The following is a 16409-nucleotide window of genomic DNA, read 5'->3' as shown; positions in this document are numbered from 1 at the left end:
TCAATAATATTTAGGCAGGACATCTGGCAAGTATTATAATTTAATTGATTATAAGGCTGGTTTTACTGAGCCCATTTCCGTAGATCGTAAACGGATGTATATTTTACCTGTTCGAAAGGCTGCGCTGTTTGAAAATTATTTGCTGGATGAATTCGCTTGCATATTCGTGAGCATTTGAGAGCCGCCGATCCGTCTACCACATCGCACAGTGTGGATTTTCAAATAATCCTTCGTTTCGCAATTCAGGTAGCAGAGAAATCAGTGAAATGAACAGATGGGTGGTTACGCGATATATGTGTCGGAAAAAGTATACCTTTTTTTTTTCAAGGGGACCTATATAGGATGCGCAATTATCAGCTGCTAGGACGATGTGATTTGTAATCCCGTGCACACGCAGCACAGAAGAAAAAAAAAAGAAAAAATATCAAGAACTTTTGCTCAAAAGCTGCTTATTTCCTACCACTTTCCCAGAAGGATGGTGCAGGTCCTTGACGATTCTCAGGTTTCACTCTTTCTATCTACGCAATCTTCGTGCTGCTTTAGTCTGCCCTTCACTAATATAAACGTTCAAATGGCTGTGCACGCTGCATACCATACATAAAGCGGGTCATGGCGTAGAAATAGGCATAGCCAAAAAAAAAAAAGACAAATAAGCAAACTGGAGTCTTGCGTCCTCGCATTGCAACCTTAGGCAAAGACAGCTCGTTGTCAGGGTGAAACTAATGGAAACATTTGCAGGCTTTATATAGAGCCGACTGGATAATTTGCACACAAGTTAAAAAGGAAGAATCAAATGGCTACCAACAAAAATGCTTACCCGCGCATCCAAAACACTGATGTTTTATTCTTCACTTCAAAGAAAGGCACACACACACAAAAAAATGAAAATGCGTAAGTGCATGACGATAACGTGTTGATCGCCTGTCTTTTTTTAGCTTGTGTCTAGCGACCCAGTCGTCTCTATTCAGCGTCCACAAATTCTTCCTTCGGTAAAGCATGTTCAATCAATCAGGGCGCACACCTCGTGAACCGATTATGTACCTGGCAATTTTCCTTCTTAATGCTGAAAATATTTCTACGTTTTATACACTCAACAATCGGAGTGTAGTGCTTAACAATATGTATCATTAAGTGCTGACACATTCACTAGTTCTTGATTGCTTGCTTGTAGCGTTCAACATCTCCAGTTTTCCTTTAATGAAGTAGAAGGTTTTTCAAGATCATACTTTAAGAAAACAATCTTGTTATTAACGCGCCCGGACCTTCAACTTTCACTGCGTATGTTGCACTTCGGTGAAACATTCTCGCTGATTACGGCTTAGAAGATTTTCGCGGAGAGTAGTCGTAGCAAATAAGACTGGAAATAACGTTCAGATGGCTTTCGTATGAGACGTGGCTTGGCTGCAATCGCCTGCAGATAACGGCGTTTCTCAGGTGTTAATCACGCCCTGCTACATAACAAAACCGTGTCACGTTGCGCTCGTCCAAGTCGACTGCTCAAGCAGCATCTGAACTGGCCTAATACGCTAAGAACCTCAAGTTCCTCGTTGCGTGTTTTTTTTTTTTTTTTTTTTTTAACATAGACTGCACAAATTTTTTGCAGCAGTGCTATCCTTTCGATTAGTTCGCCAGTTTTATATCTTTGCCAGCTCGTTCCTATTTCGCGGAGGCATTTGTAAATTTTCAGAAACAAGGCTGTTTCAACTAACTCCAAAAGCTGGTCCAGCTTCAGTGAAAGATACGATCACTAAAGCTAAGGTTAGCAAAAGTGCTTTCCTAGCGAAAATATCTAGCTGCCATGAGCACGTGATCGTGATCAAATCTAGCAAACCGTCAACGTTCTCGTTTCAGCAAGGATGCGACACTTGAGCACAGAATAAAATGCTGCCCCTTCTTTTACTTCGCCAAGGTGCTGTTGTGCCTTTCGTGGTACCTAATTGTAAAGTCCGCACACTAAATATTAGTGATTGAGTTGCAGACCAGCACTGCGGGGTTAACGACCACGTGGCACTTATTCGAAACATGTATTTTATCGGTGGTCGCCTATGACCGCAAGAGCGCACGCTAATACACCACCGGCAGCGCGTCGCTGTAAGCGTGTTCAAGTTGCGTAGACTTTCAACACATGCTTTGGTACAAGGTTAAAATCAAGATGGAAATCCCCTGTCTTGCGGTTTCAGTTGTGCAAGGATCCTTATGAGTACTTCTTCATGAGTTGAAGCACTGATGTGAATTCTGGGTTTTAATAAACAATAAGGCTTATTACGACATTTTGTATAAATGAATACTCCCCAAAAGTAATATATTGTTTTAATTTTGAAAGTTCTTCTAACAGTATTATTCGGAATATCTTCCTTTCTAGCACACATCTTTCCTTTTTGTGTGCGCTTGGAGAAAGTTGCAGATCATTCATTTCTCCGAAAGAGAACCGAATGTCATTTAGCACTGCAAAAATTCGGTCGGTTGTGCAGTTTTTAAACGAAGCCAGTATAAAATTAAAGGAGTTAAATGCGTGAATGATGTTTTTTTTTTTTTCTTTAGCTTAACACAATTTCGAAAAGCGTTCTTATGCTGTTTATTTTTTACATCTACAATCTGTTTTTCGTTAACGCTTTGTGAATCGGCTATAAGAAAAAAATAAGGAAAACGGACACTTTTCTTTTCAGGCGGGGAAAAATTTAGAAGTAGACAGAAGCACTATAAAATACAAGCGTTTTCTTGTAGCACGTAAGAAAGTAAAAAAGGAACATAAATAAACTGATGTGCGTCTTTCTTTCTTGATCACCCAATTAACGCGGACACACACACACTATCATACACGCACAAACACAGACGCACGCAAATTTCCTCTTCGCTTTGTTTTATGAACCAATGGTCTTTGTCAGGTACTTCTCGCATCCAAAATACGCAGCGCATATCAGTTCATCAGTTTAGTGACACCTGTGTTTTTCATGACTGTATATGAAATGCTGTGCGTGCTGCACCCATTCTCACCAAGACCCCGTCGCAGACCATCGCCGATGCGAATTCATTCAAAGTGTTGCGTTTTCTTTTGTGCCTTGATTGACTTGTTCACCCACCCTGCTTAGACTCAGTGTCCGCAGTATTTTGTAAATAAAAATAATAAATAAAACAAGACGCCACGGTTAATTAAAGTATGGTAATAAAAAAAGCATACTGATACATTTTTAGCAGTCAACATCCATATAGGCAGGACATTTCAGCCTGAACACCACAATGATCCAGCACAAATAGTCGCCTTCGTCCGCTTCTATACTCATATCTCTACATCCGGACCATATACTGTGCCTCTGGGTTCACGTCCGCACTGTTCACGGCGCTTTATTTCTGCTTCAACCACATACACGAGAGGATTCAGTCAATTATTTATGTACCCTTTTTGTACAAAGTGTAGAGCTCAGAGGGTTCTGTCCTGAGGCACTTCGTGCGGCTTATAAGGCAATTCCAGTGTTGCTAATATCTTGATGATGTAAAGATTTTTTGTCCTACCCTCTCCAACGAGAAGGACCTCCACTAATTCTAAATCAACTCCCCTACATGGCTCAGTAGCAGAACCCGAGGGCTCTACACGTTTGACAAGGGATGTACATTAACTGGAGGAAGTAAGCTTTCATTTGTTCATTTGTAGGATCTTCCTACACTGTAATCTATCCTTCTTATAATGAAACGTTCAAGAATCCCCCCGATATGCATCTACGTAACTTTTATTGATCTAAATATTGTTTTATATTGCACTGCGATTTTTTTTTTTTTTTTTTTTTGTAGTTGGCTATCAATGTTTGGTCTTACAGTTTGGTTTCCGATTGAGAAAGGAGTGAGGCAAGGCTGCATATTGTCGCCCTGTCTATTTAACCTATATGCAGAGTGCATCATGAGGAAGGCCGGTCCGGACGAGTCTTCAGCTGGAGTGAAGATTGCTGGAAAACGTATCAACAACCTTAGATATGCGGATGATACCACTTTAATGGCAGAAAGTGGAGTGGAACTAAAGAGACTTCTGATGCGCGTACAAGAAGAGAGTGACAAGTTTGGGCTTAAACTGAACATTAAAAAGACAAAGATCATGGCGTCTTGCCCTATCAAGTCCTGGAGCATCAAGGGACAAGAAGTGGAAGCTGTGACAGATTTTCTCTTCTTGGGCTCGAAGATTACCTCGGAAGGAGACTGCAGCCATGAAATTAGGAGACGCCTGCTTCTGGGAAAGAGAGCAATGGTTAGCCTTGACCGCCTAGTAAAGAGCAGAGACTAGTCTGCCAACCAAGATCCGTATAACTCGTGCTATGGTCTTTCCAGTTGTGATGTATGGATGCGAGAGTTGGACTGTGAAGAAGGCTGACCGCCGAAGAATTGACGCATTTGAATTGTGGTGCTGGCGGAGACTCTTGAGAGTTCCTTGGACGGCCAGAAGATCAAATCAGTCGATATTGTCAACCATAAACCCTGACTGATCATTGGAGGGTCAAAATCTAAAGTTAAAGCTCAGCTACTTTGGTCATCTGATGAGAAGAGAGGAGTCGCTGGAGAAAGATTTGATGTTGGGAAAGGTTGAGGGTTGCCGGAGAAGGGGTAGGCAGCGAACGCGATGGTTAGATGGCATCCTCGAGGCACTGCAGATGAAGTTATGTGATGTTAGGAAGATAGTGAGAGACCGGAAAGCGTGGCGTGACATGGTCCATAGGGTCACGAAGAGTCGGACACGACTGAACGCCTGAACTGAACTGAACTGACCAATGTTTGATATTTCCGCGTTTGATATTTGGTGGCTGTAGTTCATATATTTATTTTTTCGGTGAAAATGCTACTTTCTTCCATTTTGTGAACCAACCGTTTGTTGCTCTCGTGTATTCATGCATTCACTCTGTATTGCGTACTGTTGCACCATTAGCATGTTCTTTTTCTTGTTGTTATCTCCCTGGGCAGTTCTGTCATTTGCTTTGCCCCCTAGATAAGTGTTACCTGCGAAACATGAACGAATAAAACAAGGTGCATTTTCACGCTTTCTTTTCTGTTTCAGGAAATCCTGGTGTCAGGCGGTACCGGGCATCAATAGCTCCTATGTCTTCCTCCTCGCGCGTTTATGTTTTTCCCACTAAGTCCTAAAGAAACACGCACTTTCTTCTGGTGCATTATTATGTTACAAGTTACGTAACGGTAAAGCAAACTTGGAAATGAGATTGGAAATCAAACCCATAAAAATCACGAAGGGCCATGTATAATTGCGGATATGCTTAAATTGAAAAAGAGTTGGCCAAGGGACCTCGTCATTTAGGCGGATAGTCTTCTAGGCGCTTGAGGTAATGACAAAGAATAGCCACAATATACCATCTGGGGGCACTTTCTGGAGTAGCCGGAACCCCTGTCAGCAACCTAATTCAGTCAAGTCCTCAAGAAAGAAAAGAAAGAAGCTATTGGTGCGGTTTCTATTTTTCGTAGTTAAGTTTTATGAAAGAGCTATCTTGTGCCTTTCTTTCTACTTCGCATAGCTTATGTTTCTTACTTGTTACCCTCTTCTTCATACCAGCTGCAACCTTGTTCAGTGCTGACCATTTTATAAGTTCTGTCATATTCCAGTGTAATTGATCCACAAGCAATAATTATTTTACGCCGGTTACTTGCTTACTCAAACTAGGGCTCTTATTTGTAATAAGAAAAATTAAACTGTTACATCTGTGCTCCAGGCCTGGCCTCCTGGGAGACATCGGCATCGTTTAGCCTTTTCATTCCTTTTCAGCCTTCGTTTTGTTGTTGCTTTCCTCTTAACTGCTTTATTTTATAAGCGTTTACTCTACTCAGCCCTCATGCTTTGGCCAGTGAAAATATCTCTAGTAAAAAAAGAAAAACAAGTGCTTAGCAAGCCGGTTAAAAGAAAAATGCTGTTTTGTGAAGGTATACAGCGTTTCACATGCTGGAAACTGTCTTGTCTGCGTTCATCCGATAACAACAGCCGATTTTGCTGTAACTGAATGGAGAACAATCCCGCAACATGGCATGCATAGGAAGGTACATGTGCAACCACTGTGCGGTAGATTTTAGCCAAACCATTTGTAGAAAGACAATACAATCACGTTTACTATTGTTAGCATTTTTTCTCCTCCTTCTTACGTACATTCTTCACAAACTCTGTTGCGCTGAAGGTGCCGTACAAGCAACGCCAGTGGCTTCCTCGCTGCCGCAATCATCGGCGGCATAACAATTCGTCTTAGGCGTTGGCAACCGCACAGCGTTTACCGAGGAAGCCTGTTGAGCAATACGGGAAATCCTTGAGACGACCGAATGAATAAAGGTTGGAGTGCAGTATTTGGTTTGCGGTGGAGGTATTGTGAAACCAGAGGCTATGAAGCAATAATGCTTCTACAATTCGTGAGATATGGGAAGCAATATTCTTAATATTTTGTCGTATTTCATGACACGTAACTGATACATTTTCTGCCCGCTTAGTCGAAGCGTGACATTGGTGACAATCGCTGAATACTTTCAGGAAATTTTCTTTTGGGTCGGGCCTGTATTGTTTATTTATCCTTTCAAATTCATACACTTGTTTACGCAATCAGTTTTTTTTTTTTTTTTGTAAACTTCGACATGGCAAGAGAGCAGTGATCTCCTGAGTGCTTCTTGCCAAGTCATATACCAATTCAAATGAAACACTCTCATTCAAAAGTCCGCAAAAAAATGATATTTTTTTATATGGTCCAATCCTTGCTGAAACTTTAACAGTTTTGCTTATATGATCACGCGTAAAATAGGTTTCATGGTTTAATCTATCGGTTGAGAGGAATTGGTGTCATAGCGAAATTAAATGCAATGTGGTGTCTTTTTTCCTGCTCATCACAATTTTGCTTGCGTTGTGTAACATGCCTTTATACGCTAAAGCACAAAGGAACAATGGCCGAATAGTGAAATATTACCTAATGAAGACCTTTCCTCTTTTTTGGAATGGAGTCATTATATAGGTGGCTACGTGCAGCGCTCAGAATGTGTTACCGTCCCACATTCTCTCCACAAAACATTTCTTTTTTTACGGGCAGGATTAGTTTGAAATAAAGAATCAAACTGAAAACTCACGCCATATAACCCCATCCGCTTGTGTACTTCAGGTTATATAAGAAATATAAATGAGAGCAAAGAGATTGCCTGATTGACGTCAGCAGCATATATCGTAAAAGGGAAAGAGAATAAAAGAAACTGTAAGTTAGAAGATAAGAAGTGGGAAAGAAGGGGAGCCAACAACCAACCCCCTTCCTGTTTTGGGCGATCAAGTTTGGAAAGGGTGATGTGCTATGCAAGAATGCAAAAATAAAAGTGAAATAGATTAGCTTACGCCCATAAAATGGGCACTGAATTTCGTCCAAAAGACAAAAAGGTCCAACTGAATTCGAGCCTCGTGGAAAGGGAACCATGGAAAAGAACACAACCAAAAAAGCCATAGCGAGCGCGAGCCTTCGGTAAATCCCCTCTGGAGCAGCGCGTCCTGGTGTACACTCGACGACATCTATACTGAGCTTCAGTTCCTCTCGGCTTGTGCTACTGGGTCAGTTCCGGGCGGACCGTCATCGGTACAGGTTGGTGCAGCAAGACTGCTAAGCTGTGAACATGCCTTGCTGCTAATTTGCTAGCCTCGTAAACTTCACTCTTTTTGGGGATTTCGCGGTATGCAAGGCGTTTGTTTATTTCTCAGGGGTTGTGTGAAAGACCCAGGCTCATTTGTGTTAAGGTCGTGCGAGGAATTGGTGAGCATGTTTACGTTTTAAATGCATAAACTCGAATGTAGTTTACTTTGTGAATCACAGCTCTGCTTATTGCATTCCTTAATATAACCTTGCCTTGGACCGTCGACGCAGTTAGCGCAAATTATGCTGTATAGTGCGTGAAGTGCACGGTATGTCACATTGCACTGAGGCATTACATGAAAAACATTTTCTGAGCATGAATGCTGGTGGACCAAAGCCTGTGGTCTGCTGTTTTGTTTTTTCTCAGACGAGCCGGCAGTTTTCAAGAATGGCGTCAAGCACTCCAAGGAGGTTTCAAGTGTTCTTGCTGACTGAAGTGGTGCGTGGCGTATGCCGAAGCTGCTTCATGTTCGACAGCTGGACGCAACAGCATCATGTGAAGAGTTGTACTGATATAACTTCTTACCCCTCATTGCATCCAGGAACGTGCCCGACGCCAGCACGGATCGAACGTCTTTTACTGCTGAAGGCTCTGCGTCACATGCAGCAAAGGCGCCTCTATCAAAGGTACAGTACACGCTGTTTCAAAGCCTTGCTAGAAATCACTGTCAAAGTTATCTGCAGTTCGCGCTCTGCTTCTATAGGGTTGCGATTTTTCTGCTTCCTGTGAGCAGGCGGACGATTTTTCAATTCAGGCATGACGGCTATATACAACCGTCATGTCCTCTATAACTGTTCCAGGGCCGGCCGAATGTTGCATAGAAAACCAGTATATTACAGAAACTTAATAAGTGATAATTAAGCCAGGAGGCGGACACATTTGACGCAAGTTATCTTCGACTAGAAATCATGTCATTGGAAGAACCGGTACTTGTAGCCACCGCTTTCATTAATCTAAAATATCGCCTCAAGACACCTCGCTTCAGCAGTACTTCTGAGATGCGATAACGACTTAACCCGGACCCGCATGGATTGTTCCTAAAGCGATAGCATTAACAGCCTCATTCTTTAAAAAATCTGGCGCCGGCTTTGTGAACGAAAATAGTAGCACGCCTCTGACAGCTGCTGGTTGGCAGATGCTGCATGGCCGAGCACTGATCGGTGTGCAGGTTGCGTGACGTCACCAGATCAGTAGCCAAGTTAGCAATAGCTGCGACCTCGTACAGCTCTTTGTGATGAGAAGGAGAGAGAGAGAGGAATCGAACACGCCGGGACCTTTGGATCTAAAGTCAGACACGGTAACCCTTGACCAGGCAACCAGTTTCGTACGACTTGGTTACGCTTGGGCTTTATATCCACGTCTGGTAGCCTCTGGCACAAAATGTAGTAGCTCACGATTGTAACGAGTGCGTTTGCGATAATAGAGGCACAAATTAAGGAATTACTGATTAACCGAACAGCCAAGTGCACGTACGGGACAAAACAAACCATCGGCCAAATATTGGTACTGTGTTGGCAGTGAGCTGGTCCTATGTTGGGCCTGATATTGTCAATACGGTGCCAATATTTTGCCAATTAATTGTGCTTCCTGAAAGAGCGTCTGCACTGTCGCGTCATACCTTTAAAAGCGGAACCTATCGGTGTCACCCAATTATTCTGCCCCCAAGTTGGCGCCTTGCTGCGCGAATGCGCAGGTAAGAAAACGATCCATACGAGCCAGGCTTCAATCCTCCTTTCAAACCCTCGCCGCATATATACCACGCTCCGGCACAGTTCTTTGACCCCGTACTCCTTGTTACGACGCCTCGCCTCCTCTCAACCCAATTGACGACGTCATTTTGACGTTCCTTTCGAACACGGAGAACGACCTTGCTGTTTTTCATTTGTGTTTTAAACGAAGAAACACGTGCGAAATCAATGCAGTTCGCTCTTGCCGTAATTTCCGGTATACAATACTCGCCCATTCTTCAATCCCCAGAGCTCAATTTCGGATGAAAAAAGATTACTGTAAGGGTTCTCTGAAGGGTCGATTAAAGAGGCCAACCCGCGTACCCAGAACTGTATTTGCATGGGCATCACATGTAGCACAATGCTTCATAAAACGAGTAAGATGATTTTATGCTTTATTCTGCGATACCGCAAAAATTAAGGCGAAGGCCGCACCTATAAATAGTCTACAAAGCTGGAAATTCAGATTTTAAACCAGTATAAGCCACAGACCGTGCACCGGCGGCTACGGTAGTTGCGCTTGCACCGAGCCCGTTTCTAATCCGCACGAGGAGCCTGAGTCGTCTCGAACGATTAAGGGAGGGCTGGGATGATCTAAATCGCTACGTGGAGAACCCATGTATTAAAGACAAGACTGTATCTTCTCATCTTCATCATTAAGCGACTGCCCGAGCTCGATGCGCTTCTAACCGCTTGACCTAAGCTGAAGGGAAAAGTGCTATTCGCTAAGCACGGCCACTTATATGGTGAATTGTGCGGCATAATCCGCTCAGCAAGTATCTAAACAGGAGCAGGAAGCTCCTTATGAACGAATGAAGAATACGTTTAATAGGAAAACTATAGTTGGTCCAATAATGTATGTACTATAACGTAATTTGCGCGCCCTTTATGCTCCTGATAGAATTCCTCCCAGTCACATTTCAGATTCGATCCCACGCAGGACGCATCGGGCACCGGTTCGAGAACAAGGTATATTGTTGGTTGTTATGGAGCCTTCGCACCGTTCACATAAGTATATGAGTAGAGAAAAAAATAAAGCTAAAGTAGTGCGCCATGAAAGTACAGAGACCACTTTAAACTCTGTCAGTGACCCCTGATCTCCAATGTAATGTACACACTTATCTTAAATCTGACGAGTCCAAAGCGTCACGGAAAATAAAACAAGCGGAAGCGTCACATATGCCCAGTAGCAAAAAAGAGATATATAAATTCACACGGGTGCGTAAGGGAAAAAACAGCCTTAACTGTAGAAGCAACAATAAAAAGCACGTAATAAAACGGAAGCCTATCTTTTGGTCAGACTCACCAAGAAGCAGTGCATGCGTAGTACACGGGCCTATGAGGAAGATTGTGGAAAAAAGCAGCAAGAAACGGCGCAAGACGAAAAAGCCATAGTACGTCATATTGCATGCGATGCGTTCAGGGAAAGTTAAAAAAAGAATGTAAGAAAGTGAAGAATAAGGAGGAAAAATAGCTCTTGATTGGTGAACTTGTTTCGAGTCATTCTTCTGTGATATCTCTCACGAGGTCAAGCTTCTCGCTGATGAGTTTTGACGCCAGAAATGTTCAACGTATGCATCTGCACATCCGAGTAACACACTTTGACCACAGCGACCTTTCACAAGTCGAAAAAAAAAATGAAAACGTAGCAAAAAAAAAAAAAAAAAGAGAGAACTTGTCTGAGATTACTCCCGTTCGTCGACGCACCCAGTGCTACAACGAATGCTTTGGCGTCCACGCGTCCACGCGTGACCTAGTTAGTTCCCTTGACAAGATCATATCCAGAAGAGCCGGAAGTGCTTCGGCGCCAGGTGACATCTACAAGCGCACAGGAAGGGATGTGAAGTTGTCCGCCAATATTTGATGGCATACCTTGGATTGCAGAAGTGAGCCCATGAAGGCACGAAGAAAGCTCGGGCCTAATAAGGCGTTGATTATGTCCGCAGGACTAAATGTTCGCATCTTTGCTCACACAGGCGTTTGCTCCAGATGTTTTTCGTTCCGTATAACGCTTCGTAAATCTCCTAATCTTCATCGTAGACGCCCAAGATTTTGGATGTTCACTTTTGGCAACGCAAAAGAATGTGGCGTGGCGCAAAGTGTTTGCTTACCCATACCCAAGAGGCTGTCCAAGACGAAGACAAGACCACTTGTCGAAACGTTGCCTCGACTTGCGATCTGAGGCTCCCCCTATACCCTTGTTCAGTACTGTTCCATGCTGTGTAACTATCTTTCTCCCATTCTAGCCTGGGTCCGATCCTCTAGTGTTGGAAGTAACTTCTAAGGTTTGATGATTAGCCTCGTGTAGGGAAGTTGCATGATTCTGTCTCTAGTGCTGCTGTATACATACCAATTACACAGTAGGTACAAGCTTTTTTTCTCACCTGGTGCTTGGCTACTCTGCCCCGAAATGCGAGACGAAAAAAAAAAAAAAAAAGGCATTCGACAGCCCCTTGAGTAAGCAAACACTTTGCGCCATGCATGCTTTTGCGTTGCCAAAAGTGAACATAATCCTCATTCTAAAATCAACATAGAGTGAGTTTAAATAATTCACCAGTGTCACGCTCACAATGGTCTGAATTGCAGATTTACCTGTTAAAAAGTTCGTACCAGGGACTTGTAAGTTGGCGCGGCTCTCGCGGTTGTAGCGAGACGTTTCTTGGTCGACGTATGCAAACTCTGTGTTCAGCGAGCCTTCGTCCACTCGCTTTGACCTCCTGGAACCGATTCCGTTTCAAGGTCATTTCCTTCTGGATTTTCCTTTCGCAGTTAACACTGAGCCTGGAGCGATCAAATATAGCGCACACATCCTTGCTTAAGCGCTGCAAGGCTAGGTGCCCCATAAGCGTGATGAATTTTCATATCCCAGGATTCCTCGCATCGGCGTCACTGCAAGCATTGAAGCGAAAACGACCGAGACCACGCAGAAGGGCATTTTTCGTGTGTTGTAGGGAGGGTTTATTTAAACACGAGAATATAAGGAAAAGATGCTTCCTCGTTTCCTTCTTCTTAAGTGTTCTTAAGCACCTCAGCTGCAACCGGTGGAAATAGCTGCGAGTGAAATTAATTTCTCACTGTTTCTCGACCGCATCTCGCCAAGTTCAAGTTGTCAGCGTGTCATTTGGCGATGCCACTACTATGCGGACCCAGCGCATGACCGAAATGGGGTAGGAGGATCGACCTGCAAGTAAGGTGAGAAACCAGTTCTGATTTGGTATTTTTTAGTCCCGAACAGCAAGTTTGGCCCTTGGCGATTTCATGCAGCGATAATCTCACTGTACAAAATCGAAAAAAAAAAAAAACCGCGGTTCCCCATTCCTTGAACGACCCGAGCTGTAAGTAACCCCAGTTAAGCAGGTTAAGAGACGGGAAAGCCAACAGAAAGTTTGTGAAGGTATGAGGACTCAGTGAGAGAGAGCGATGGCCCAAGCACGTGGGTAAAAAGTGAAAGAACTTTTTTTTTTCTTTTTCGGAAACGTGGCTTCTTTGGTGGGGGGGTTGTGTGCAGCCGGCAAGCGCAGGCACGGCATTCCTGTGGAACTGGTTAGCTCCGCTGAAACGCGACACGAGGCGGCGAGCTTGTTGGATGCTCGTCCGCTGCGTCTCCCCTCTCTCGCCCTCCGGATGTGTCGGTCTTCGACCGGCGCTCATCAGGTATTGACGTCATCTCTCGCGGCAGCACAGCCGCGTGCTTCAAGTCGTCGCCGCTTCCTGCGCTCACCTCTATTCACCTTTCTCCGGCTATGTACTGTGTGGCTCCCACCGCGTTTGCGCGAGCCCCGTCATTATCGAGAGCTGCATTGGGTCAGTCACTACACGTAGGCTGGACAGCTGCCAAAAGCAGCGGCGGCCGTGATGGAGCCGAGCTGATGATGATTTCGCTGCGCCCTTCATGAAAGTGCGGAAGGATCGGAGACTGGCGATTCCGACGTTGCTATTCGCTTTCTTTCGTCATTACATCTGGAGCAAAGCTGTTTGGTCTAGATTGTAATTCAAAGTCCCGAACACAGCGAGCGCATGGGTGGCATTCATTGACCTCGGAATGTTGATGGAGTGTGTGCGCACAAGGTCGGCAACGGAGAAGCTGAGTTCCACACGGGGTTACTATCGCTTTTCTCTCTGAAGAGTCTGGCGCTGTGCAAGGAAGGGCAAGCCATCGCTCAGATGTTTTACAATGCGATTAGGGCAAACGTGAGACCGAAGGCGTCTATAGCGTCAGCAGTGCTTCTTCTAATTACGTCATGGCGTATGTTTCAGCGAGCGTCCTGTATCAGCTTTTCGTGGCCAGGTGATAGTTGATGACGAAAGCGTGCGCGGTCTGTCTGCGACGATTTGAAAGCGTCATCACAACCTGCACTGAAAAATCTGAGATAAAAGATAAGAACAAAAAAAAAAAAAACACTGGGTGACATATCACATGTCTTTATTTTTGCCACTTCTGTGAAGGGCAGGTGACTTTTCACCTCATGCTGTAAATAGAATCAGAATTCTGTAAACGTAATTTTTCTAAGTAGCGACATGCGGACGGACATTGTGAGCACATCTTTTTTTTTCTCTTTGTTATAGATTGGCCTTTTAGTAGCCTTGTTTTCCGATTTTCAACGTCTGATTTATGGCGTTTAGATAATGTAACATTTCCTAGTTTACAGCATATGTACTGCATCAACAAAAATATACTCGAATGGGAAAGGAAACTGCGAAGTGGATTGGTAGGCTGTTTTAACAGAAGGGAAACTGGTGTACCAGAGTGAGAATCAATCATGAACTAAGAGCTGAAGTTTCACGGAAACTGTCTTGTCTAGGTCACAGAACTCTTTGAAAGGACCTTTAGAGCGCGCTGATATGCAGTTTGAAGTAACGCCTCTTTTGCATATTGTGTACTGTACTGCTAAAGAAGGCAGTCGCTCTGGCATCAACACGGTAAGAAAACCACGTTTTCTTTTCCTCAAAACACGTCTGTCATGCATATGCGAGAACGAAGCTTATCCATACCGGTTATTTGTTTTTATTACACCCCGTTCGAAGACCTGTTTCAGTTTAAAAGCCGCCGCATTCAGGCTAACGGGAAAGATACCAAGCAATGTTTTTGTGCGCAGATAAAAATAAAGAACGATGAAGCTGATTTTTTTCGAAGCACACCACCCACAAGATAGCATCTGTTGATGTCGCGACTGCGGTCAACAGCTTTGCGACTGCTAGCGTGCACGGGCTAACGGCAGATACAAGTGCAAGGTTGTTGGATGCGGCGTAGTGTCAATAGAGAGATTTAGCTTACCGCGATCCGCTACCGTGATCCGCCACCGCGCATTCCACTGCGCATGCCCAGATCCCCTTGACTCCGATAGATGGCGCCACATACTTGACGCCGGCACATAGACCTGCCGCGTCGGTACCAATCAGCTTGTGCGCGTCGCCCACGCGCGGTAGAGGGTCGCGGTGGCGGATCGCGGATCACGGTAAGCTAAATCTCTCTAATATGCCGAAGCTATTGAAATAAAGGCCTACTTCGAGAATAATCGGCCACTTCGATCTCTTGTTCCCTAAAACTGAAGAGCACAAAGCGCTTATAGTATGTTAGTTGGGGCCTGCATCCAATGTGTGGTGGGTAAGGATGTGAAAAAAACTGAAGATTCAAAGAAAGTTCATAAGGCTCTCGCGACCGAAAACACCATTCGGAGTTCAGCTCTGAGAGCTTTTTGTAACAGAGTATTAAGCTACTCGACGGTGCGAGGTGCGGTCAATCGTATACTATTGAGTTTTTGTCTGGCGATGCATGCTTTTGACCACTCGCGCGCGAGCATTGCCTCTTAACAAATATTTTATTCGTTTTTCTTTGCGCAGGTGCTTCGACGTTGAACATCACCTGTTGAAATTGAACATCGCTTTTCATCGAAAATCTACGCTAAACTTTAAGCTTGTTAACCGAGTTTACGCTGCTTGCTACCATTCTCTTTTGCAAAATAACATCGCAAGAATAGTTGCATCTGTCACGGTTTCAGTGAATCAGTTGGCTGGTGGCTTCATGTGATCGCCTGTGACGTGCCTTCAGGATTTGAACAAACGCTCAGCTGCAAAGTTCTTTACGTCAGCTCCTCTGGCATTGTGTTTTTAGCCAAAAGGTCTCGTTCTCAGAATGAGTTTATGCGTTCTTTTTCTGCAAACGAACGAGGTAAACACCCTTTATTCAAGACAGCGTATACATATTGGCTGTGCCCCGCCGGGGTGGCGCAGTGGTTACGGCGCTCGACTACTGTTCCCAAGGACGCGGGATCGAATCCCGGCCTCAGCGGCTGCTTTTCGATGGAGGCGAAAAGCAAGGCGCCCGTGTGCTGTACGATGTCAGTGCACGTTAAAGAACCCCAGGTGGTCGAAATCTCCGGAGTCCTCCACTACGGCGTCTCTCATAGCCTGAGTCGCTTTGGGACGTTAAACCCCAGACACCAAACCACAAACCAAACATATTGGCTGTTGTAAAAAAGGCGCAAATGTGCCATCCCTTCACCTGCACCTGCCTCTAGTTAACCGCAGAATAAAAAAATAAAAAGTGAAACCTAATTTTGCTGATACTCGAAGCACACCGAAATACTTTGAGTAGGGTACTGTTAAAGAATTCATTCATAGAGGCAAAATAATAGAGTCCTAGAGAAATCGAATTCCTGGAAGCGTGTTTTGATTTTTTTTTCTTACTTTATTTTCAAGTAGGTATAAGTCTCTATTAACATTCCCCAGCAAATAAATGATGTATAGCTGATTTTTTCCCCTCCCGTTCTTTTGGTTTCAGCCATCAAATGGCGGCTGTGACGCCACAGACGACCCAGGCAGCACAAAGCATTGGGCCAATGTTGTAAGTACGACGGCAAGCAGTGGCCCTACATTGGGCCAGCCTAACCAGCATGCTCCCAACATAGGACATGCCAGTCAACACAATGTCCAACAATGGCCCAGTCTAGCCAGTGCTCTCCCAGTGTTGGCGCTGCCAGTAGCCAACACTGGCTAGCTTGGGCCAAGATGTACAGTGAGTTCCCGATATTGGCACTGCCGTGCATACAGAAT

General features: G+C 44.3%; 1 long non-coding RNA gene across 1 annotated transcript; it reads left to right on the top strand.

The window, feature by feature from the left end:
• The first annotated feature begins 8006 nt into the window (after window positions 1–8006).
• Window positions 8007–16163, top strand: LOC146190692 (uncharacterized). Its single transcript, XR_014706329.1, has 3 exons — window positions 8007–8067; window positions 8171–8255; window positions 15198–16163. It is a non-coding gene; the product is annotated as an uncharacterized LOC146190692 (long non-coding RNA).
• Window positions 16164–16409: the final 246 nt, after the last annotated feature.

The sequence above is a fragment of the Amblyomma maculatum genome, chromosome 4, assembly GCF_055883805.1.
Source record: "Amblyomma maculatum isolate TAMU_Amacu chromosome 4, ASM5588380v1, whole genome shotgun sequence".
NCBI classification, from domain to species: domain Eukaryota; kingdom Metazoa; phylum Arthropoda; class Arachnida; order Ixodida; family Ixodidae; genus Amblyomma; species Amblyomma maculatum.
The sequence above is the reverse complement of the archived record's forward strand: the minus strand, read 5'-3'. Positions and strand labels throughout refer to the sequence as shown.